Below are 25,784 nucleotides of genomic sequence, written 5' to 3' on the forward strand. Positions count from 1 at the left end.
TACAGAAGAGATAACAGATGCATTGGCCGTGATCTCTCAAAAATCACTTGATTCTGGCATGCTCTCAGAGAACAGGAAAACTGCAAATGTCACTCCACTCTTTAAGAAGGGAGGAAGGCAAAAGAAAAGACATTATAGGCCAGTTAGCCTAACCTCAGTGGTTGGGAAAGTGTTGGAGTCTATTATCAAGCATGAGGTTTTGAGGTACTTGGAGACTAATGATAAAATAAGTCAAAGTCAGCATGGTTTCTGTGCAGGAAAATCTCCCCTGACAAAACTATTTGAGTTCTTCAAGGAAGTAACAAGTAGGGTGGACAAAGGAAAAGCAGTGGTGTTACAGGAAAGACACTGGCATGGATAGAGGAATGGCTGACAGGCAGGAAGCAGCGGTGGGAATAAAGGGAGCCTTTTCTGGTTGGCTGCCAGTGACTAGTGGTGTTCCTCAGGGGTCAGTATTGGCACCACTGCTTTTCACATTGTTTGTCAGTGATTTAGATAAAGGAAATCAAAGTTGCTGGTGAACGCAGCAGGCCAGGCAGCATCTCTAGGAAAAGGTAGAGTCGACGTTTCGGGCCGAGACCCTTCGTCAGGTTAGTCCTGACGAAGGGTCTCGGCCCGAAACGTCAACTCTACCTCTTCCTAGAGATTCTGCCTGGCCTGCTGCGTTCACCAGCAACTTTGATGTGTGTTGCTTGAATTTCCAGCATCTGCAGAATTCCTCATGTTTGCGTTAGGTAATGGAAACGATGGCTTTGTGGCAACGTTTGCGGATGATATGAATATAGGTGGAAAGGTAGATAGTGCTGAGGAAGCAATGCAATTGCAGAAGGACATACACAAATTGGAAAAATGGGCAAAAAAGTGGCAGATGGATACAGTGTTGGGAAACAGGTGAAATTGCATTTTGGTAAAAGGAAATAAGGTGTAGACTATTATCTAAATGGGGAGAAGGTTCAAACATCAGAGGTGCAGAGGTTCTGAGGAGTCCTCATGCAAGACTCCCAGAAGGTTAATTTATAGATTGAGTCTGTGATAAAGAAAGCAAATGCAATGTTGGCATTTATTTCAAGGTGAATAGAATATGAAAACAAGGAGATAATGAGGCTTTATAAGACACTATCAAGCTGCACCTGCGAGTATTGTCAACAGGATTGGGCCCCATATCTCAGAAAGTATGCGTTGTCATTGCAGACAGTCCAGATGAGATTCATGAGAATGATTCTGGGAATGAAAGGGTTAACATATGAGGAGCACTTAGCAGCTTTGGGCCTGTACTCACTGGAATTGAGAAGAATGCAGGGAATCTCATTGAAACCTACTGAATGTTGAAAGGACTAGGTAGGGTGGATGTGGAGAGGAAGTTTCCTATGGTGGGGTATCCAGAACTAGAGGGCACAGCCTGAAAATTGAGTGGCAACCTTTTAGAACAGAGGAAAGGAGAATTTTTTTTGCCAGAGAGTAGTGAATCTGTGGAATGCTCAGCCACAGACTGCAGTGGAGGCCAAGTCCGTGGGTATACTTAAAGTGGAAGTTGATAGTTTCCTGATTGGTCAGGGCATCAAAGGATACGGCGAGATGGCAGATGCCCAAGGTTGAATGTGATCCGGGATCAGCCATGATGGAATGGTGCAGCAGACTCAATGGGCCGAATGGCCTAATTCTGCTCTGATGTCTTATGGTATATGGCGAGTTCAGTGGTGGGGGGGGGCAAGGAGGGGTAACAATGATATCCCTTTCCCTTGGAAATCTTCTGATGGATAGAGGTGGATTAATCCCGGGGCCTGACCATAAGACATAGGAGCAGAATTTGACTGTTCAGCCCATCAAGACTGCTCCGCCATTCCATTATGGCTAATCTATTATCCCTCTCCTGCCTTCCCCCAATAACCTTTAATGCCCTAATTAACTAAGAACCTATCAACCTCCGCTGTAAATGTACCCAACGACTTGACTTCCCACAGCCATCCATAGCAATGAATTGAACAGATTCACCACCCTCTGGTTAATGAAATTCCTCCTCGTCTCTGTTCCAAGAGTTATCCTTTTATTTTGAAGCTCTGCCCTCTGGTCCTAAACTCCCCAAATATAGGAAACATCCCCTCTACATCCACTCTATCTAGGCCATTCAATATTTGATATGCTTCAATGAGATCCTCCTTCATTATTCTAAACTCCAGCGAGTACAAGTCTGGAGCCATCAATCACTCCTCATACATTAACCCTTTTAGCCGCCTGGATCATTCTTGTGAACCTCCTCTGGACCCTCTCCAGCACGAGCATATTTTTCCTTATTTGGAGTATAGTGAGCCCAAAACTGCTCACAACACTCTAAGTGCAATCTGACCAATGTCTTATAAAGCCTCAGCAATACATCCTTATATTTATATTCTAGTCCTCTCAAAATGAGTGCTAACATTGCATCTGCCTTCCTTACTACCAACTCAATCAATCAGTTAATCTTTAGGAAATCCAGCACAATGAGTCCCAAGTCCCTACGCATCTCCGATTTCTGAATTCCGTCCTAACTTAGCGAATAGACTACACTTTTACTCTTTCAACCGAAATTCTGAGGGATAGGATTTATTTGTATTTGAAAAGACAAAGGCTGGTGAGGAATAGACAGCAAACAACAGGAATTCTGCAGATGCTGGAGTTTCAAGCAACACACATCAAAGTTGCTGGTGAACGCAGCAGGCCAGGCAGCATCCCTAGGAAGAGGTGCAGTCGACGTTTCAGGCCGAGATCCTTCGTGTGTTGGTTGAGGAATAGACAGTGTGGTTTAGTGTATGCAAAAATCATCTGATTTAAATCGAATGACCAAGAGGATTGACGAGGTGAGGGCAGAGGACGTTTTCTCTGTGAATTTTAAACAAGGTCAATGACAAGGATCCTCGTGGTACACTGGTCTGGAAGGCAAGCCACAGGGGATCTAGGATGAGGAGGGTTCTGCCCAATACAGGTAGACAGTGTAGTGAAAAAGACGCCTGGTGTAATTGTAAATATAAGAGTAGTTGGTGTGTGGAATGAGCTGCTAAAGCTGGTGGTGGAGGGAGGAACAGTAACGGCATTGAAGAAGCATCTGGACAGATACCTGAATGAACAGGGCTCAGATCGATAGGGAATTACTACAGTGGGCCGAAGTGCCTGTTTGTTCTTTGCCTCTATCATGCATTTAAGCTGAAAGCAGTAAGTTCAAAGGAGATTTGAGGGTCAAGTTTTTTTTTAAAAACACAAGGATGGTGGGTGCCTGGAATACGCTGCCTGGTATAGTGGTAGAGGCAGAAACATTTGAGACTTTTAAGAGACATTTAGATAGGCATCTGGATGTGAGGAAAATGGAAGGATATGGACAGTGTGTCAGCAGATGTGATTAGTTCAGTTGGCCATTTAATTAATATATTTAGTTTAGCACAACATTGTGGACTGAAGGGTTGGCTTCTGTGCTGTACTGATCCATGTTCTATGCTCTATAAATCCGTGACCGTTTAGTTACCTGAATGAAGTTTTCACCTTTGGTGTAGAAGAAAACTTATGATCTAAGAATTTTTCTCCCAGCTTTAGCATTTTTTTTAATATCAGAACTCACAAAAAAGGGCACAATTACTTTGGAATATGCAGACTATTGACATTTAGGGATCTTGTGGCCACCACAATTCCACTCCAGAGTTAATACCTATTTTGATATATATTTTCCAATTCAAGGATTGTCAGAGGATTATAAACAACATTCTGGAACTTAAAATAGACAGGGCACGTTTTCAAAAGTGATTCCAAGACAGCACTTCTGACGAAACAGCCCTCCCTCAGCGCTGAGAACCACTTGACGATGGTCTGACCTAGGCAAAGTTCAACCAAGCTTACTATTATTAGAAAAAAAAAATGTGCTTACTTTTAGATCTTAGCAGGAGTCTGATATTAAAACAGAAGATAAAAATGAGAAACTGTGTACACGCTGGACAACTTTCTCACACCCATACCTTGTTGATTTTTGGTGATCTTTGAACTACTTCTGTTCAAGAGTAAAAGAAAGGGTGAGGAGTACAACAGATGAATTTCAGATCTGGATGCTTCTGGCAATCTGCTCACAAATTGTGCCAAAATAGTTTACAAGATGAATGTTTTTGCCGAGTTTCAGGACCACCAAATATAAAAATCACCCATGCAATTGTACAATTAGGAACTGAACACAACAGAGGGAAAAACGTTTTACCAAATGAGTACAAACTTATTTAAACTTCCAAACTTCAACAATGGAAAACACATTTTCAGCATATTTACCACACACCCAAAGCACACTGGATCTTTTGGCATTTAAAATACATTCAACTTTTTATACCAAACAAAATCTAGCTTAACATTAAAGAAAAAGATAAATTTAAATAATACATTCAGGATATCGCAAAGCATGTCTTGATCATTGAAGCGAGTTTGAACCCCAGTCTTCTCATTATGCCGCCAATTTGGGCACAGCAAGACTCCCCAACAGTGATATGATAACAACCGGATAATCTTTTCTGGCAGGGGCCCACAATGGGAATGAATTCAGTCTGTCATTGGAGCTGTTACTGAGGGAGGAGCTGGTTTCTAACAGACAGGGTTATATAAATTAAAAGGTGGAATATTTGCCTAAACTGAACACTGAGTGTAACGCATACATGAAACAACACAACCTTTGATACCAATTTGGCCAGTTTTGCGCAAGTTAAAAACAACTGAGGGGGGAGGGAGAAGAGAGGTGGGGGGGAAGAGATGGGGGGAGGGAGGAGAGGGGGGAGGGAGGAGAGGTGAGGAGGGAAGAGATGGGGAGGGAAGAGATGGGGAGGGAGGAGATGGGGAGGGAGGAGAGGTGGGGAGGGAGGAGAGGTGGGGAGGGAGGAGAGGTGGGGAGGGAAGAGATGGGGAGGGAGGAGAGGTGGGGAGGGAGGAGAGGTGGGGAGGGAGGAGAGGTGGGGAGGGAGGAGAGGTGGGGAGGGAGGAGAGGTGAGGAGGGAGGAGAGAGGAGAAACAGAACGCACCTTATTGATGATGTTGAAAGGATTTCTTTAGCTCAGCTCTCTGCCACTGACCACACTGGAAGTCAAATCATTGCAAGGCTGAAGTCTGTTTCTTTGCTAAAGCTGAACTAGTGACAGATGACTGGAAATCTGTAATTGAACCCGAGATGTTCATCATGATTCTGTGGAACTTGTGCCAAAGCACTTGATCATTTCGCTCTTGGTTTTATATCCAAATATGATGAGAACTGAATCCAGATGTACTTGTTAGTTGGGGGCTTACAAAGGCAAGTATTTTAAAATATTAAGACCTGTATTACATCTAATAGCTGTAAGAAAATTTCAGTTATTATGACAAGCAACTTTGAGATTTGCAAATGGAAACCGGCTTGCCTATGTAAGTCTCTGCTCTTCCATCATAATTAAGGAAATCCCGTGGCTCAGAGAGATAAAAGCTCTGAAGCAAAGATCTCTCAGAACTCACCCACAATCTAACCTTGGCAGTCTGCAGCTGCCATATGATGATTACAAAGTCTGCCAAAACAGGTTAGCTTCACAAATTTAAAACAGCCTCTTATAATGAATATTAAATGAATGGGGAGAACCCACCATCCTTGTCAGCAAGTACTGATCATGAAGCTGGAGAGTCCAAGGGAAGACAGTGCCATGTCTTCATGCTGTGCCTGTGCACATAGCCCTTCACTGATTCTCTTCCCCCCCCCCCGCCTTCAAACATAACTTTGCCTCAGATTTCGACGCCATGCTATTTTTCTGCCTTTTATTTCTCTTTGATCTGGTTTCATCACCTCTAATGCTATACTCCTGTGTAGAATGAGGGGGCTCGCACTGAAACTTGATTGACAAACCCACAAATGTATTGCACTCAACATCAGTAAGACAAAAGAGCTGATTGTGGACTTCAGGAAGGGTAAGACAAAGGAACACATATTGAGGGATCAGAAGTGGAGAGAGTGAGCAGTTTCAAGTTCCTGAGTGTCACGATCTCTGAGAACCTAACCTGGTCCCAAAATATCAATGCAAAACGGTAGGAGTTTGAAGAGATTTGGTATGTCAACAAAAACACTCAAAACTTCAGTAGTTTTATAGAACTTCTATAGTTGTACCGTGGAGAGCATTCTGACAGGCTGCATCACTGTCTGGTATGGGGAGGGGGGGGGGGCTACTGCACAGGACCGAAAGAAAACTGCAGAGGGTCGTAAATTTAGTTGGCTCCATCTTGGGTACTAGCCTACAAAGTAGCCAGGACATCTTTAGGGAGCAGTGTCTCAGAAAGGCAGCATCCATTATTTAGGACCTCCACCACCCAGGAAATGCCCTTTTCTCACTGTTACCATCACACTCAGCAATTCAGGAACAGCTTCTTCCCCTCTGCCATCCGATTCATAAATGGTCATTGATCCCATGAACACTACCTCACTTTTTTAATATATAGTTTGTTTTTGCACGATTTTTAATCTATTCATTATATGTTTCCAGTAATTGATTTACTTTTTTTTTATTTTTTTCTTTTTCTTCTTTTACATTATGTATTGCATTGAACTGCTGCTGCTGCTAAGTTAACAAATTTCACGGTACATGCCGGTGATAATAAACCTGATTCTGATTCTGTTCTCTGCCATTCCTCTGGATTCATCAGCTGTGTGGAGAGCAGGAGTTTGCTGCATAGGGAACAGTTTGCTCTCCATATCGTACTGACCCAGCTTGCAAATCAAAAGTAGACTGATAGGATGCAATATCCACGGTTAACCCTGAGCAACAGAGGCCTTACCCTTATCTCAGAACCAGTCCTGATGGCACAGGCCTGAATACTTACAGGACTATTAGGAGTGGATAGGGCTAGGGAAGGGAGAGGAATAGGAATGAGCACGCCTTCTCAGCCACAACCAGTAGGCAACTCCTTACCTACTCGCTGACATGCTCTTTGCCCCTTTCCTGACCTATCCCAATCCATACCTACTCAAAAGTCTGGCAGGTCTAGCTGTTCACAGTGGCACCAACCAATGAGCACCAATCCGAATTAATCTGCTCTGCCAGCACTTGTCTTGTGCCATTCTCTAAGCGAATTATGTATTTGTCTAATTTATAAGTTTAAAGTAATATATTAGCAAAGTACATATTAATCATAAGACCACAAGATATAGGAGCAGAATTAAGCCATTTGGCCCATCGAGTCTGCTCCGCCATTTCACCATGGCTGATCTAATTTTCTCTCAGCTCCAATCTCCTGTCTTCTCCCCGTATCCCTTCATGCCCTGACCAATCAAGAATCTATCAACTCCTACCTTAAATATACATAAAGAATTGGCCTCCACAGCTGCCTGTGGAGAATTCCATAGATTCCCCACTCTCTGGCTAAAGAAATTCCTCATCTTGTCTCTAAAAGGACGCCCCACTATTCTGAGGCGGTGTCCTTCAGTCTGAGACTCTCCCACCATAGGAAACATCCTCTCCACATCCACCCTATCAAGACCTTTCACCATTTGATAGGTTTCAATGAGGTCACCCCTCATTCTCCTGAATTCTAGAGCATACAGGCCCACAGCCATCAAACACTCTTCATATAACAAGCCATTCAATCATTTTTGTGAACCTCCATTGAACCCTCTCCAGTTTCAGCACATACTTTCTAAGATACAAGGCACAACACTGCTCACAATACTCCAAGTGAGGCCTCACCAGTGGTCCATAAAGCCTCAACATTAAATTCTTGCTTTTGTATTCTAGTCCTCTAAAAATTAATGCTAATATTGCATTTGCCTTCCTCAACAGACTCAACCTTCAAATTAACCTTTAAGGAATCCTGCACAAGGATTGGTTGAGTGAACGTGGCCTTTTCTTCTCGGAGTGACAGTGGATGAGAGGTGACCTGATGGAGGTGTACAAGATGATGCAAGGCTTTGATCGTGTGGATAGTCAGAGGCTTTTTCCAGGGCTGAAATGGCTATCAGGAAAGGGCAGTTTTAAGGTGCTTGGAAGTAGGTACAGAGGGGATGTCAGGGGTAGGTTTTTTTTTACGCAGGGAGAAGGGAGTGTATGGAACAGGCCGCTGGCGATGGTGGTAGAGTCAGATACGATAGGGTCTTCTAAGAGACTCCTGGATAGGTACATGGAGCTTAGAAAAACAGAGGGCTATGGGTAACCCTAGGTAATTTCTAAAGTAAGTATATGTTTGGCACAGCATTGTGGGCCAAAGGGCCTGTATTATGCTGTAGTTTTTCTATGTTTCTATGACTCCCAAATCCATTTGCGCCTCAAATTTTTGTATTTTCTCTCCATTTAGAAAATAGTCAACCCTTTCATTTCTTCCATCAAAGTGCATGACCATACACTTCCCAACACTGTATTCCATCTGCCACTTCTTTGCCCATTCTCCTAATCTATTTAAGTCCTTCTGTAGCCTCTCTACTTCTACAAAACTATCTGCCCCGCCACCCATCTTCCTATTGTCTGCAAACTTTTCAAAAAAGCCATCAATTCCATCATCCAAATCATTGACATATAACGTAAAAAGAATTGCTCCCAACACAGACCCCTGTGGAACACCACTAATCATTGGCAGCCAACCAGAAAAGGCTCCCTTTATTCCCATACTTTGCCTCCTGCCAATCAGCCACTGCTTTATCCATGCTAGAATCTTTCCTGTAATACCATGGGCTTATAGCTTCTTAAGTAGCCTCATGTGTGGCACCTTGTCAAAGGCCTTCTGAAAATTCAAGTATACAACATCAACCAATTCTCCTTTGTCTATCCTGCTTGTTATTTCTTCAAAGAATTCCAATAGATTCATCAGACAAGATTTTCCCTTGCGGAAACCGTGCTGACTACGGCCTACTTTAGCATGGGCCTCCAAATACCCTGAAACTACACCCTTAACAATTGACTTCAACATCTTCCCAACCTCTGAGGTCAGACTAACTGGCCTATAATTTCCTTTCTTCTGTCACCACATACAACCCAGAGATTCATTTTCTTGTGGGCATACTCAATAAATCTCTAGAATAATAACCATAACAGAATCAATGAAAGACTGCCCAACTAGGGCATTCAACCAGAGCGCAGAAGACGAGAAACCAAGCAAATACAATAAGAAAACAATAAATAAATAAATATCAAGAACATGAGATGAAGTATCTTGTAAGTGAGTCCGTTGGTTGTGGGAACATTTCAATGATGGGGCAAGTGAAGTTGAGTAAAGTTATCCCCTTTTGTTCAACAGCCTGATGGTTGAGTGGTACTAACTGTTCCTGAACCTGGTGGTGTGGATCCTGAGGCTCCAGTACCTTCTTCCTGACTGCAGCAATGAGAAAAGAGCATGACCTGGGTGGTGGGGGTCCCTGATGATGTATGCTATATTCCTGTAGATGGCTCAGTGTTGGGGAGGGCTTTACCCGTGATGGACTGGGCCATATCCAGTACTTTTTGTAGGATTTTCCATTCAAGGGCATTGGTGTTTCCTTTCCAGGCTATGATGCAGCTAGTCAATATATTCTCCACCACACATCAATAGAGGTTTGTCAAAGTTTCAGTTGTCATGCCAAATCTACACAAACTCCTAATGAAGTAGAGGCATGGCCGTGCTTTCTTCATAATTGTGCTTATGTGCTGGCTTAGGACAGGTCCCTGAAATAATAACACCAAGGAATTTAAAGTTTCTGACCTTCACCTCTGACAAGTACTGGCTTATGGACCTCCTCATGAAGTTATTATTAGCTCCTTGGTCTTGCTGGTTGTGTAAGAGGTTGTTATTAGGCCACCACTCAGCTGGATTTAGTTTAGAATTAGTCTGAGCGCTAGTTAAGAAGCTACTGCCAGTGATTCTAGATCCACTACTCTCTCTGGCAGTGTATTCAACCTTCACTGGGTGGTGAAGGTGCTGCTCAGATTGCTCACAAATCTCTTCCCCTCACTCTAAATCTATGTCCTCTAGTTCTATTCACTTCCCAGAAGAGAAATAGTTTCCTGTAGTCTCTTAACTTCCTACATTCCAATTCTTGTTTGCTTTCATTTGAGGTTATGTTAATTTACAGGAGGCCCTTTTATTCAGCTAATTGTACACTTTTAAGACCGTAAAACATAGGAGCAGAATTAGGTCATTCAGTCCATCAAGTCTGCTCTGCCATTCCATCATGGCTGATATATTATCTGTCTCAACCCCATTCTCTTGCCTTCTCCCCATAACCTTTGACACCCTGACTAATTAAGAACCTGTCATCCTCTGCTTTAAATCTACCCAATGACTTGGCCTCCACAGCCATCTGTGGCAACAAATTCCACAGATTCACTACCCACTAACTGAAGTTCTAAATGGACAGCCCACTATTCTGAGACTGTGCTCTCTGGAATTTCTTTAGCCAGAGAATGGAGAATCTGTGGAATTCTTTGCTGCAGGCAGCTGAGGCCAAGTCTTATGTATGTTTAAGGAAAAGGTTGATAGATTCTTGATGGGTCAGGGCACGAAAAGATACAGAGGGAAAGCAGAAGCTTGGGGCTGAGAGGAAAATTGGATCAGCTGTGATGAAATGGCAGAGCAAATTCGATGGGCAAAATGGCCTAATTATGCTCCTATATCTTATGGTCCTAGACTCTGCCACCATAGGAAACATCCTCTCCACTATCTAGGCCTTTTTTTTTTGTCCTTAGAGTCCACGTCAGAGAAGCAGTCTGGGTATCCACAGCTAGTTATTAGTAAAGGATTATCTCCACCTGTTGAGCTGTTCCCTGTTTCTCCCTACTCTTATCTCAGCAATTCAATTAAATATAGCTCTAATTACAAAGACGAAATATCAGCTCACCATGAACCTTCTCACCAGGACAGCTGGAATTCACAGCTCACAACTGAGCTGCTCTCTTCACAAACACCAAGATGCATTTTCTAGCATTAGTGCAGTTAGAAATTAACATCTTTTTAATCACAGCTCCATTAATATTTTATATTATGTAAATGTCATAGTGTCAAAAGATGTCAAAGGTTATGGAAGAAAGCAGAATAGGGTTGACAGGATAAAAAATTAGCCATGATGGAAAGGCGGAGCAGATTTGATGGGCAGAATGGCCTAATTCTGCTCCTATGGTTTATGGTCTAGCAACTGAAGCTTTAGCTCCAATGTTCAGTCCTGATGAAAGGTCTCAGCTAGAAACACCAACTGTTGATGCCTGTTCTTCTGAGTTCCTCCAGCATTGTGTGTAGCTTCTACTGTTGTTGTACAAGCCCTTCTCCCAAAGATCAATAAAAGAACCCCCACTCTGCTGAAGGCACAGGTCCGTCTGTATTTATCAAAGGTACCAGGGAAGATCTGCCTGGTGATCTTTAAGTAACTTAACAGCACAATCGTGTTCAATCACAGGTTGAGAGCTGTTGAGACTTCCATCGGTTACAGAGTGTTGTAGGGTTAAACCAGTCCGCCGTGTAGTCTAAAGCAGGAAGACTTATTTAGTAAACAAGGGTTTGGTTTTGTTCGGTTTGACCTAAGCGATGGAACAATGTGCTTGTGCCGTCATGTTTTCCATCAATGCCTCTTCTACATCTGTTCACACTAACCCAATTAAAAAGTTAGCCTGGTGCCGAATAATGCAACGCTTGCTACTAATTAGAAACAGTGGAATCAAAGGAAAATGGACACCCAAAGCCTGTATTTGTGGCAGTGTGTTTCAACACTTAACCGTGTAAATAAATGTATAAATGCACTGGCTTACACTTCCAGAATCATTCATATATCAGATCAAAACAGCCCATACACCAGTACACACAGAACACTGAGTAACCGCAGCAACGCACAACTTCACAGATCACACTGTCACACGATCACTCAGACTAATTTAATCGTAATAACACAAGGTAACAGATCACAAAATAACATAGAACAATACTCCATTACTGTACCTCCTGTCGGGATCCTGGCCAAGCTGAAGAAATGCACCAAACTATTAATAGCAATAATTCCAGGGAGATAAATGGCCTCAGCAAGCAAACATTAACACTGCTTTTAACGTGCTTTCTACAGTCAGGAAGTAGTCTGCACAGGGTAGGATCAAGGAGGAATATTCCCTGCTGTCTGCCAAATCAGTGCATTTCTCAGGGTGACGGTTCTGCCGGGGTTCAGAGGGAAATGGGAAATGTAACCTCAGCATTACGATGAAGCGGAATGTGCAGCACTGATCCAGTCACTTCATTGCTAGTTTATGAACGATGCACAAAGGGCAGCTTCCAAATTCAGCATGAAGGAGGTGGAATGGAAAGGGGAAGCAACAAACAAAGCTACAAGCTCTGGTAACACATAGGCTTCTCATCGTCGAAACCACGGAGACTTCGGAATACAGCAAGCTACCTCCCCCTGCTGTGCAGGGGATTCAGGACAAACAGCTCGAATGCAAATCCACTCTATGAAGGAAGAGATGAGCAGACTGGAGCCTGATACAGGAGGAGGTGAGAAAACCTGCCTCACTATTCATTCCCGTACGGGGAATAGCATAATTTAACAGAGCAGCTTTAACAGACGCACGCAAGATTAATTTCCTGAAAGGAATCGTTTGGTCCATTGAGTGGATGGCACGGTAGTGTAGCAGTTTAGCGTAATACTTTACAGAGCCAGTGAGCCGGGTGCAGCTCCCGCCACAGTCTGCACGTTACCCCGTGATCACCCGGCTTTCCTCTGGCTATACAGTACTCCCACATTCCAAAGATGTATGGGTTAGGGTTAGTGAGCTTGTTGGCCCCAAAACCATGGCGGCCTGACCCCAACACATCCATGGACATTTGGCTTTTGACGGAAATTATGCATTTCAATGTACAGGACAAATAAAGCTAATCGTAAATCTTCAAGCCACCTCTCTGCAGATCTAATAAACGGCGAAGCAGAACGGATGAAAGGTCTTCAAGCCAACATACTGACTCTATTTCTCACAGAATAGGCCCGGTTCTGCCTGACCCACTGAATATTGTCACATTTTCTATTTTTATTTCAGATGTGGGCACAATAATGACATTTAGATAAAAGACATGGGATATGGGCCAAACACAGGAAGATGAGGTCAGCCACGATGGCATCTTGGTTGGCATGGAGGAGGTGGGCCAAAGGGCCAGAATCTGTACAGTGCGACTCTACATGCAAGACATCGGTACAAGTGTTCCTCTGATGGGAAGTGTGTAGTTTCGGTCAGCTACCTACAGGAAAGATGTAAATAAAACTGAAAGAGTACAGAGAAAATTTACACGGATGCTACCGCGAAATGAGGAGCTGATTTATAGGGAAAGGTTGAATAGATTAGAACTTTATTCCCTAGGGCATAGGAGAACGAGGGGAGATCCAGAAGTATACAAAATTATGAGGGGTTTAGAAAGGGTAAATGAAAGCAGGATTTGCCACTGAGGTTGGGTGAGACTAGAACTAGAGATCATGGGTTAAGGGAGAAAAGTGAACTGTTTAAGGGAAACATTAGTGGGGAACAACTTCTCTCAGAGGGTGGTGAGGATGTGGAACAAGTTGCCAGCACAAATGGTGTATGCAAATTTGATTTAAACATTCAAGAAAAGTTTGGATAGGTACATGGATGGCAGGGGTATGTAGGCCTATGCAGGTCAATGGAACTAGGCAAATTAATAGTTCGGCATGAACTGGATGGGCCAAAGGGCCCATTTCTGTGCTGTAGTGCTGTCTGACTTTATATCTTTGGGGGGGGGAGGAGTAGTGATGGTAGGTGTGGAAGGAAATTTTGAATATAGGTTTAAGGAGCTGTTTGTTGCTAAAGCTTTGTGACCTTGAGGCCATCCTGTGCTTTCCAATTAAGTTTCAAGTCTGCCAAAACCCCTCATTAGAGTGATAACACAGCCTCACAAAATAAGCGTCAACGGATGAGACACGAATCAACTTTTTGTCCTGCTAATGGAGGGTTGGTTTTGCTCACCTTATATCTGCTTATATCTGCTACTAGATATAAGCACAAGCTGATTCCTTGTAACTCAGAATTTCACACTTGTGGACTTTACGTTATATCGCGCTAAAATAAAAGATTTGCCACTTGAAGCCTGGTATCAAGCTTTATTTTAAAAACTCCATGACAGTAGGACATACACAATGAATGGTATTACCCCAGATAGTACTGGGGAAGTGATGGAGCTCAGGACAAAGCACAAGGATGCTGAAGGTGGAAGCATAGATAAGGAGATGAAGGCAGCAAAATGAATACTTGCATTCATTAGCACGGGACGAGAATACAGGAGCGGGGGTGTGATGGCTCAAATTTATACTGTTAAGATTTCTGGCTGTCCTATCACAGGAAGAGGATAGAACAGTTCACTGTCAGTGAGTATATTCAACTAAAGATGAAAAGACTTTCGGATATTAAGGGAATCGGGATTATGGAGTTAATTCAGGAAATTACAGTGGAGCACCATGAATTTACTGAAGAACAGAGCAGTGTTGGGGGACTGAATGGCCTATGCCTGCTTCAATTCCTTCAGCCTTATATCTTTATCTTCCATTTTTCTTAGAGCCATTGTGATTGACTTCAATCTGCCCTCTGCCATTGGATTTCTGAATGGACAATGAACTATTTTGTTTTTGCTCTCTTTATGCACTACTTACTTAAATTTAATACATTTATTATTGTAATTTATAGTTTTTTAATGTATCGCACTGTAGTGCTGCTGCAAAATAACAAATTTCATCACATATGCCAGAGATATTAAACCTGATTCTAAAATCCATTTGCCACAGTATCTCGTTTGTTCACTGTTCTAGACACAATTACAACCTAACTTAAAAGCTTTCTTCTAAAGGTTGATACGGGCTAAAATCTAAAATTTGGTATCAAATCAACTTACGTATTTACAGAAGGAGGTTTATAAAATGATGATGGGTATAATTTACCTAAGGTGGGAAAATACTTTCCCCAGGATAGGGGAGCCTAGAACTAGGGGGCACAGGTTTATTGCAAGAAGGGAGAAAGTTAAATGAGAATATCACAAAAGGAATGATAAGCAACTAGTTCAGAGTTCAAAGTACATTTATTATCAAAGTATGTATACATTATACAACCTTGAGATTCGTCTCCTAACAAGCAGTCACGAAACAAGGAAAACCCAAAAAAATATGAAAAAAAGACTGTCATACACTCACAAACAAGAGAAAATTTGCAGATGCTGGAAATCCGAGCAACACACACACACAAAATGCTGGAGAAATGCAGGCCAGGCAGCATGGAAAAGAGTACAGTCAACGTTTTGGGCCGAGACCCTTCTTCAGGACTGGAAAGGAAGGGGGAAAGAAACTAGAATAAGAAGTTGGGGGAAGGAGAAGAGTACAAGCTAGAAGATGATAGGTGAGGCCAGATGAGGGAAGAGGTAAGTGGACTGGGGTGGGGGGGGGGATGAAGTGAGAAGCTGTGAGGGCTAGGTGGGAAAGGTAAAGACTGAAGAAAAAGGAACCTGATAGGAGAGGAGAGTGGACTGTTTGAAAAAGGGAAGGAGGAATGGCACCATAGGGAGGTAACAGGCAGGTGAGGGGAAGAGAAGGGATAAGGGAAGAGTCAGAATGGATAATGGAAAAAGAGAGGAAAGGGAGGGAAATTACCAGAAGTGAGAGAAATTAATCTTCATGCCATCAGATTGAAGGCTACCCAGACAGAATATGAGGTGTTACTGCTCCAGCTTGAGTGTGGCTTCATTGTGGCAGTAAAGAAGGCCATGTCCGAATGGGAACGGGCAGTAGAATTCAAATGGTTGGCCACCAGGAAAGACTGCTTGTTGCAGACGGAGCGAAGGTGCTCAACAAAACAGTTACCCAATCTACACAGGGCCTCACCAATGTCGAGGAAAGAGGTGAATAGGCAGGTGTAGCACTTCTTCCACTTGCAGGGATAAGTGCCAGGAGGGAAATCAGTAGGAAGGGTCAAATGGACAAGGGAATCAAGGAGAGAGAATCCCTGTGGAAAGCTGAGTGTGTGGGGGAGAGGGGGATGTGAAGACGTATTTGGTAATAGGATCCCGTTGAAGATAATGGAAGCTGTGGAAAGTAATGTGCTGAATGCAGAGGCTCCAGGGGCGGTAGCTAAGGAGAAGAGGAACTCTACCTCTGTTAAAGCAATTTGGCCCGGCGCTTAAATCATCATCTAAACATTGGGTTCAGTGGCTTTGGTACACTTTGGGGATTGGATCCTGCCACCTCAATTCAGGCTGTACCCGACCTGTGCAAGTTTGTTTGGTGCTTAAATCAATTAAACCACGGGTCTTCCTCGCTCTCAGCCCACTGCCTTGCCTCAGTTCTGCCACATCCAAATGAACTGCCAAATCCAAAGGGAAGTAACAGACTATTGTTTGCCAGAAAAAGAGTAATTAAGAAAGTATTTAGTTGGTTCTCTTGTTTCATTGGCCACCAGTCAGAAGTCGCTGAGATTCACCAGTGCCATCTTAAAATGAAAGCCACAGCATGGTTTAAGATGAGGAATTTAGGAATTCAAAGCAGTAATTTCCGAAAACCATGGCGAAATTTAAAATGGGATTCAGTCCAATTGAATATTTCATGTTAACTGCTTATTCATCTCTCAAACCACGGTAACATAGATGGATAAAGTGTGTGCACACACAAAGACAACAAGCAGCTCATTATTTGGGAGTAAAGTTCTGCACCAAAGTTTGTGAGTCCAGAGGAAATTTTCACTTCAGCTACAGACGGTGGAGTGTGGGGAAAGCCCTGTCCCAGAAGTACGAAACACAAACTAAACATCAATTTCCATACAGCACGTCACAACATTCCACAGGGAAATGTTTACAGTTCACTTTATCCCAGCTATTGTTTCACATTTCTGATCATTACAAAGTGACCAGGAAACACTTCCAGGACACACTTCCAGGACATATTTCAAGTGCAGTGTGAGAGGGTGGGGTTGGGCTGAGAATGGAAAGACTACCATTAAGATTTTAGCCCTGGGACAAGGTTCGGCATGAATTATTTTCAGATTTTCCGAAGTTGCATCAACATAGAAAGGCTACAGATAAGCTTTAACAAATATTAAAGAACTATATCAGCAAAACTAATAGCATAAATTAGATACTGCTTATAAAGGACAAACTAAAATCATAAATGAAGAGAAACAATTTGATGATTAAGCTTTTGTTTTTCTTGTGTATTTTCTCCAGAAGTAACAAATACTTGAAATTCTACAGGTCTCAATTGCCCCCAGCTCCACATGCAAACAGTTAGTGCTTATGTGTCCAATCACAAACAAGAGAAAAGCTACTGATGCTGGAAATCCAAGCAAACACACATAAATTGCTGGAGGACCTCAGCAGGCCAGGCAGCATCTGTGGAAACAAGTACAGTTGATGTCTCGGCCCTGAGTTCCTCCAGCATTTTGTGAGTGTTTATGTGTGACCCTCAATAGGAAGGAGGTGGACCAGATTCCTAGATCCACAGCAGGAAGTTTGTAATCCAAACAAGTGTGGGTCAGACTCACAAGAGATTCTGCAGATGCTAGAAATTCAGAGCGACACACACAAAATGCTGGAGGAACTCAGCAGGTCAGACAGCATCTGTGGAAGGGAATAAACAGTCAATGATTTGGTCTGGACCCCTTCGTCATGAGTAATGAAGGGTCTCGGCCCAAAACATCAGTTGTTTATTCCCCTCCACAGCTGCTGCCTAACCTGCTTAGTTCCTCCAGCACTTGCTGCAGGTCAGAGTTGGTGTTTCAATACTATAGCCAAAGTACTCTAAATCAATACTTTCATTGGACACTGAGTACTGCATGTCACTGGACTCTAAACAAACCACCAAACCACATGTTTCTTCCCACAGTTCAAAGATGTACCGGTTAGTCGGTTAATTGGTCATTGTAAGCTGCCCTGTGATTAGGGTAGGGTGAAATCTGCGGGTTTGCTGGACAAGGCCAGAAGGGCTTTTTTCCATGCTGGATCTCTAAATAAATAGGTAGATAGAAAGAAAATGCTGATGCACTCAGGAGGTCAAGCAGCATCACTGGAGAGAGAATCACATTCAAAAACACTTCAGCAGAACAGGAATTGTGAGAAAACAAACAATTATTGCAGAGAGGGGAAAGGGTTGGAGTGGACGGGGGAATGCCTGTGATAGGGTGCAGATCAAAAGGTTTAATTAAGAGACAGAAAAGAACAAAGGAACAAATTAAAAGAGGAAGATACAGTCACATTCATGGAGAGGGCATCAATGGAGTGGCCTGTGCCCAGCTACCATAAGGGTTTTATACAGTGCCTATAAAAAGTATTCACCCTCCTTGGAAGTTTCCATATTTTTTTGCTTTACAACATTGAATCACAGTGGATTTAATTTTGCTTTTTTGACACTGATCAACAGAAAAAGACTCTTTTGTGTCAAAAGTGAAAAAAAGGTCTCTACAAAATGATCTAAATTAATTACAAAGTTAAAACACAAAATAACTGATTGCACAAGTATTCACCCCCCTCCCCTTAATATGACACACCAAATCATCACTGGTGCAGCCAATTGGTTTTAGAAGTCACATAATTAGCTTAAGGGTCTGTTTTTGGAGACTGTGTGCAGTTAAGGTATTTCAATTGATTGTAGTAAAAATACACCTGTATCTGGAAGGTCCAACTGCTGGTGAGTCAGTATCCCGGCAAAAACTAAACCACAAAGACAAAAGAACACTCCAAGCAACTCCGTGAAAATTTTATTGAAAAGCATAAGTTAGGAGATGGATACAAAAAAATTGTCAAGTCACTGAATATCCCTTGAAGTGCAGTCGTCAGTCATCAAGAAATGGAAAGAATATGGCACAGCTGTAAATCTGCCTAGAGCAGACCGTCCTCGAAAACTGAGTGTCCATGTAAGAAGGGGCTAGTGAGAGAGGCCACCAAGAGATCTATGACAACTCTGGAGGAGTTACAAGGTTCAGTGGCTGAGATGGGAGAGACTGCACATGCAATAACTGTTGCCCGGGTGCTTCACCAGTCACAGCTTTATGGGAGAATGGCAAAGGGAAAGCCACTATTGAAAAAACTCACATGAAGTCTCAGAAAAAGTTTGCCAGAAGGCATGTGGGAAACTCTGAAATCAGCTGGAAGAAGGTTCTGTGGTCTCATGAAACCAAAATTGAGCTTTTAGGCCATCAGACCAAACACCACACATCATCAAAAATACACCATCCCTACTGTGAAGCATGATAGTGGCTGCATTATGCTGCGGGGTTGCTTCACTGCAGCAGGCCCTAGAAGGCTTGTGAAGGTAGCAGGTAAAATGAATGCAGCAAAATACAGGGAAATCCTGATGCAGTCTGCAAGAAAACTGCAACTTGAGAGAAGATTTGTTTTACAGCAAGACAATGACTCCAAGCATAAAGCCAAAGCTACACAGCTTAAAAACAACAAAGTTAATGTCCTGGAGTGGCCAAGTCAAAGTCCAGACCTCAACCCAATTGAGAATTTGTGGATGGACTCAACCACCTTATTAACCTGTGGAGCCAATTTCAGGGAGCCATGGACTTGAACTCCAAGCTCCCTCTGTGGGTGATTGCTTTATCGAAATCGCAATTGCCCACATGCAGCAATATTCAGGCACTGGTTAAAAAGTTGCAAACAACATCCATACTGAAAAAAGTGCCAGATAGTGAGATGTAACCGAAACCGTATAATCAGCTATCCTTGACACGCCAGTATTGTGGTAGTGATCGATTGCAGGAGGATATAAGCAGGTCGGTAGAATGTGCAGGTAAAGTGAAGAAATACAAGGTGATACATTTTTGTAAGAAGAACGAGAAGAGGCAATATATAATAAAGGGTACTGAGGTGTAGAGAGATAGGTAAGCTATAAATGGTAGGGCAGTCTGAGAAACAGACACAATCCTTTTTTTTGACAGAGAGTATGAAGGCAGAGAAGAGATGCTAAATGCTTTTAAAATATTGGAGCAATGTACCCATTTTGTTACCAGAAAGCAGCAACACAAGTAGATGGGGTTAGACCACAAGTCATAGGTGCAGAATTAGGCCATTGAGCCCGTCAAGTCTGCTCTGCCATTCTATCATGGTTGATTTATTATCAGTCTCAGCCCCATTCTCCTGCCTTCACCTCATACCCTTTGACACCCTGATTAATCAAGAACATATCAACCTCCACCTTAAAAATACACAGTGACTTGGCCTTCACATTCATCCATGGCAATCAATTCCACAGATTCACATCCCTCTGGCTAGAGAAATTCCTCATCATCCCTGTTCTAAATGGCCATCTTTCTAAAGGTCGAAAGAAGGCTTCTAGTTAGTTGCTGCTTGTTATGCCACTGGCGTTTAGGGCAGCAATGAAGGTCCTCCATCTCTGTCTGTCCTTGGTGAACTTGCTTTTATTGATTGGAATACTGAGTGAAAAGTCAGGAAGTTACATTGCAGGTGTATAAAACTTTGGTCTGGCCACATTTGGAGTATTGTGTGTATTATAGGTGGCTGCATTACAGTAAGGATGTGGAGTTACTGGAAAGGCTGCAGAGGAGGTTTATCAGTATATTGCCTGGATTAGAGAGTATTAACCATAGGCAGAGGCTGGACAAACTTGGATTGTTTCATGTACAGTGTCAGGAACTGATAGGGTGATCCTGGTCCTCTTCCTGTTGCTACCATCAGGGAGGTGATACAAGAGCCCGAAGACACACACTCAGCATTTCAGAAACAGCTTCTTTCCCTCTGTCATCAGATTTCTGAAAGGACAATGAACCCATGTACACTACCACACAAGTTTCAGCTCTCTTTTTGCAATACTTAATTTAATTTATATATTTCTTATTATAATTTATAATATACTTTATGGCACTGTGCTGCTGCTGAAAATCAATAAATATGATGTATGTCAGGGATAATAAACTTGATTTTGATTTGAGAGAAGTTTATAGAATTACAAAAGTCATGGATCTGGCAGAAAGTCAATCTCTTTCACAGAGCAGAAATGGCAAATACTTGAGGTCATAACTTTAAAGTGAAGGAGGAAAAATTTAAAGGGGATTTACAAGGCAATGTTTTGTTTTAGACAGAATGGTGGATGCCTGGAAAGTGCTGCAAGCAGACACAACAGTCACATATAAGATGCATTTAGACCAGGGGTTCCCAACCAACATAAAAAAGGTAGGGAACTATTGATTTAGGCGGACAGGGAATAGTCAATATTGTCCACATGCATTTAGACAGACATGTGAACAGGCAGGGTATGGGGGGGGTGGGCAGGAATATTGATCACATAAAGGCAGATAGGATTGATTAAATTGGGATCACGGTCAGCACAGATACTGAGGGCTGAAGTGCCTGTTCCTGAGCTGTACTGTTTGAAGTTCTGTTACAGGATGGATGTGAGAGGGTACAGAAGAGACTTATCGAAACAGTTCCTGGGAACAGAGACCATATCACAGAGACACAAGAGCTTCTGCCAATACTGGAAATAATGGTGTTTCAGCCTGAAACATCGACTCTTTAATCCCTTCCATTGATGCTGCCTGACCAGCTGAGTTCCTCCGGCATTTTGTGTGTGTTGCATCATATTACAGAGACAATGAGATCTCGGTTTCAATGAGATCCCCTCTCCCCTCACATTCTTTTGAATTCCAGTGACTATATGCCCAGAGCCATCAATTGGTTCTCATATGGAAACCCTTCCATTCCTGGAATCATTTTCAGATATACAAGTAGTAAAAGATGGGCGAGAGTAGATATTGGACCACTGGAAAATGACCCTGGAGAAGTAGTAATCAGGAACAAGGAACTGGCGGACGAACTGAATAAGTAATCTGAGGAAAGACATCTTTGCCATAGAGGGAGTACAAAGAAGGTTCAGCAGATTGATTCCTGGGATGGCAGGACTTTCATATAATGAAAGACTGGATGAACTAGGCTTATACTCGTTGGAATTTAGAAGATTGAAGGGGGATCTGATTGAAACGTATAAAATCCTAAAGGGATTGGACAGGCTAGATGCAGGAAGATTGTTCCCGATGTTGGGGAAGTCCAGAACGAGGGGTCACAGTTTGAGGATAAAGGGGAAACCTTTTAGGACCGAGATTAGGAAAAACTTCTTCACACAGAGAGTGGTGAATCTGTGGAATTCTCTGCCACAGGAAACAGTTGAGGCCAGTTCATTGGGTATATTTAAGAGGGAGTTAGATATGGCCCTTGTGGCTAAAGGGATCAGGGGGTATGGAGGGAAGGCTGGTGCAGGGTTCTAAGTTGGATGATCAGCCATGATCATACTGAATGGTGGTGCAGGCTCGAAGGGCTGAATGGCCTACTCCTGCACCTACTTTCTATGTTTCTATGTTTCTATGTATTTGCATCAGTATTCATTGTGGAAGACACCAGCAGTATGCCTGAAGTTCGAGAGTGTCGGGGGCAGAAGTGAGTGCCAACACTACCACTTGGGAAGATAGATAAGTTACTTGGTCCAGATAGAATACACCACAGAGTTCTGAAAGAGGTAGCTGAAAAGTTTGTGGAGGCATTAGAAATGATCTTTCAAAAATCAATAGATTACGGGTTGGTTCCAGAGGACTGGAAAACTGCAATTGTCACTCCACTCTTCAAGAAGGGAGGGAGACAGAAGAAAGGAAACTATAGGCCAGTTAGCCTGATCTTAGTGGTTGGGAAGATTTTGGAGTCGATTATTAAGGATGTGGTTTCGGGTTACTGGGAGGCACATAATAAGATAGGCCAAAGTCAGCTCAGGTTTCCTCAAAGGAAAATCTTGCCTAAACAAATCTGCTGGAATTCTTTGAAGTAGTAACAAGCAGGATAAGCAATGGAGAATCAGTGGATATTGTGTACTTGGATTTTCAGAAGGCCTTTGACAAGGTGCCGCACATGAGGCTGCTTAACAAATTAAGAGCCCATGGTACTACTGGAAAGATTCTCGCATGGATAAATCAGTGGCTGATCGGCAGGAAGCATAGAATAGGAATAAAGGGAGCCTTTTCTGAATGGCCTCAGGCGATTCATGGTGTTACACAAGGGTCTGTGTTTGGTCTTTTTACGTTGTATGCCAAAGATTTTGATGATGGAATTGATTACTTTGTGGCTAGGTTTGTGGATGATGTGAAGATAGGTGGAGAAGCACAAAATCATCAATTCCATCATAGTCATACTTTATTGATCCCGGGGGAAATTGGTTTTCCTTACAGTTGCACCATAAATAATAAATAGTAATAGAACCATAAATAGTTAAATAGTAATATGTAAATTATGCCAGGAAATTATGAACTAAGTCCAGAACCAGCCTGTTGGCTCAGGGTGTCTGACCCTCCAAGGGAGGAGTTGTAAAGTTTGATGGCCACAGGCAGGAATGACTTCCTATGACGCTCTGTGCTGCATCTCGGTGGAATGAGTCTCTGGCTGAATGTACTCCTGTCCCTACCCAATACATTATGTAGTGGTTGGGAGACATTGACCAAGATGGCATGCAACTTGGACAGCATCCTCTTTTCAGACACCACCGTCAGAGAGTCCAGTTCCATCCCCACAACATCACCGGCCTTACGAATGAGTTTGTTGATTCTGTTGGTGTCTGCTACCCTCAGCCTGCTGCCCCAGTACACAACAGCAAACATGATAGCACTGGCCACCACAGACTCGTAGAATATCCTCAGCATCGTCCGACAGATGTTAAAGGACCTCAGTCTCCTCAGGAAATAGAGACGGCTCTGACCCTTCTTGTAGACAGCCAGAGTATTCTTTGACCAGTCCAGTTTATTGTCAATTCGTATCCCCAGGTATTTGTAATCCTCCACCACGTCCACACTGACCCCCTGGATGGAAACAGGGGTCACCGGTACCTTAGCTCTCCTCAGGTCTACCACCAGCTCCTTAGTCTTTTTCACATTAAGCTGCAGATAATTCTGCTCACACCATGTGACAAAGTTTCCTACCATAGCCCTGTACTCAGCCTCATCTCCCCTGCTGATGCATCCAACTATGGCAGAGTCATCCAAAAACTTCTGAAGATGACAAGACTCTGTGCAGTAGTTGAAGTCCGAGGTGTAAATGGTGAAGAGAAAGGGAGACAAGACAGTCCCCTGTGGATCACCAAGATCACTGAGGGAGCAGGGAGGTTGCAGAAGGACCTAAGACAAAATAGGAGGATGGCAAAGAAGTGGCATATGTAATAGTGTGTCAGGAAGCGTACGGTCATGCACATTGGTAGAAAGAATAAAAGCATAGACTATTTTGTAAATGGGGAGAAAATTCAAAAAGGGTCTTGGGAGCCCTTGTGCAGGATTCCCTAAAGGTTATCTTGCAGGTTAAGTCTGTGGTGAGGAAGGCAAATGTAATGCTGAGGCTTTATAAGGCACTGGAGAGGCCCTACTTGGAGTATTGTGAGCAGTTTTGGGCCCTTATCTTAGAAAGGATATACTGATATTGGAGAGGGTTCAGAAGAGGTTCACAAGAATGATTCCACGAATGAAAGGCTTATCATACGAGGAATGTTTGATGACTCTGGGCTTTTACTCACAGGAATTCAGAAGAATGACAGGGAAATCTCATTGAAAACTACAAAATATTAAAAGACCCAGGCGGAGTGGATATGGAAAGGATGTTTCCTATGGTGGGGTGTCTTGGACCAGAGGGCACAGCCTCACAATAGAGGGATGTCCATAATGAAATGGCAAAGCAGACTTGATGGGCAAAATGGCCTAATTATCTGCTCCTGTGTCTTATGGTCTTATGGACAGGTAAATGGAGGGATGAAGCTTGGACAGATTTGAGTCGAACACAGGGAATTAAGATTAGCTGGGCGGGCACCGTGGTCAGCATGAACTAGTTGGGTCAAAGGGCCTGTATCTATGAAAGGCAGGGTAGGCTGGGACATTTCTCTCAAAGGATGTAGGAGGTTGAGAGGTGACTTCGGAGAGGTAACATGAAGTGAATGGTCATAATCTTTTAAAATGGAGGATACAGACTTAAAGGTGAGAGGGGAAAGATTTGAAAGAGATCTGAGGGGTAAGTTTGTAGACAACGGGTGTAGAGCGTATGGAATGAGTTGCCAGAGGAAGCTGTAGGGGTGAGTGCAGTTACAACATTTAAAAGACATTTAGACAGGTCCAAGGAAGGAAATGTTTAGAGAGATTTGGGCCAACCACTGGCAAATGGCAGCAGCTCAGGTGTGGATGATTTAGGATGAGGGCCTGTTTTGGTGTTCTATGACCTCACTGATGGGACTTTGCTCTCTGGTCCACGTTGTTGCTGAGTCTATGATGAGTTCTTTCTTTTGTAATCTTTTTATTAGTTTTCAAGTTCATAAACATAATAACAATAGGGATACAAAGAGATTGGAATTACATTATTGGTAATAAACATATACAAGAGAAACTACAAATAGTACAAGTGTAATAGACTTCCAAACTCTCGATATAATTAATCATGAAGAGAAAAGAAATAAAAAGAAAAGAATATCACAAAGAAAAACCCCAAAAAACAAAAAAAAGCCAGGAAAAAAGAACTAAATTACTAGACCCCAAAAAAAACCAAACAGAACAAAACAAGGCTGAACCAATATATTAGATCGAATACATTCATCAATATCGTCAACTCCACTCCTCTACTCATATATTCTAAGTTAATAAAAAGGATTCAGCAAAGGTCAAACTACATCATATGAAAATGTTGAATAAATGGCTTCCAAGTCTCTTCAAATTTAACCGAAGGATCAAAAATGACACTTCTGATTTTTTTCTAAGTTTAAACATGATAGAGTTTGGGAAAACCATTGAAATGTACTAGGGGGATTGGTCTCTTTCCAACTCAATAAAATGGAT

The 25,784-nt window shown here is 42.7% G+C and overlaps 1 protein-coding gene across 6 annotated transcripts in view; it reads right to left on the reverse strand.

The window, feature by feature from the left end:
- mib2 (MIB E3 ubiquitin protein ligase 2) overlaps positions 1-25,784 on the reverse strand; it is a 227,000-nt gene that overhangs the window by 164,259 nt on the left and 36,957 nt on the right. For 3 of the 6 annotated variants that reach the window (XM_072245419.1, XM_072245422.1, XM_072245418.1), the window contains one exon: positions 5,016-5,144. The exons of the other annotated variants lie outside the window; for them this stretch is intronic. The gene's annotated coding sequence lies outside the window, so the exon portion shown is untranslated. The remainder of the gene's footprint in view (positions 1-5,015; positions 5,145-25,784) is intronic. 6 annotated transcript variants of the gene reach the window in all.

Source organism: Mobula birostris, chromosome 27, assembly GCF_030028105.1.
Source record: "Mobula birostris isolate sMobBir1 chromosome 27, sMobBir1.hap1, whole genome shotgun sequence".
Lineage (NCBI taxonomy): Eukaryota > Metazoa > Chordata > Chondrichthyes > Myliobatiformes > Myliobatidae > Mobula > Mobula birostris.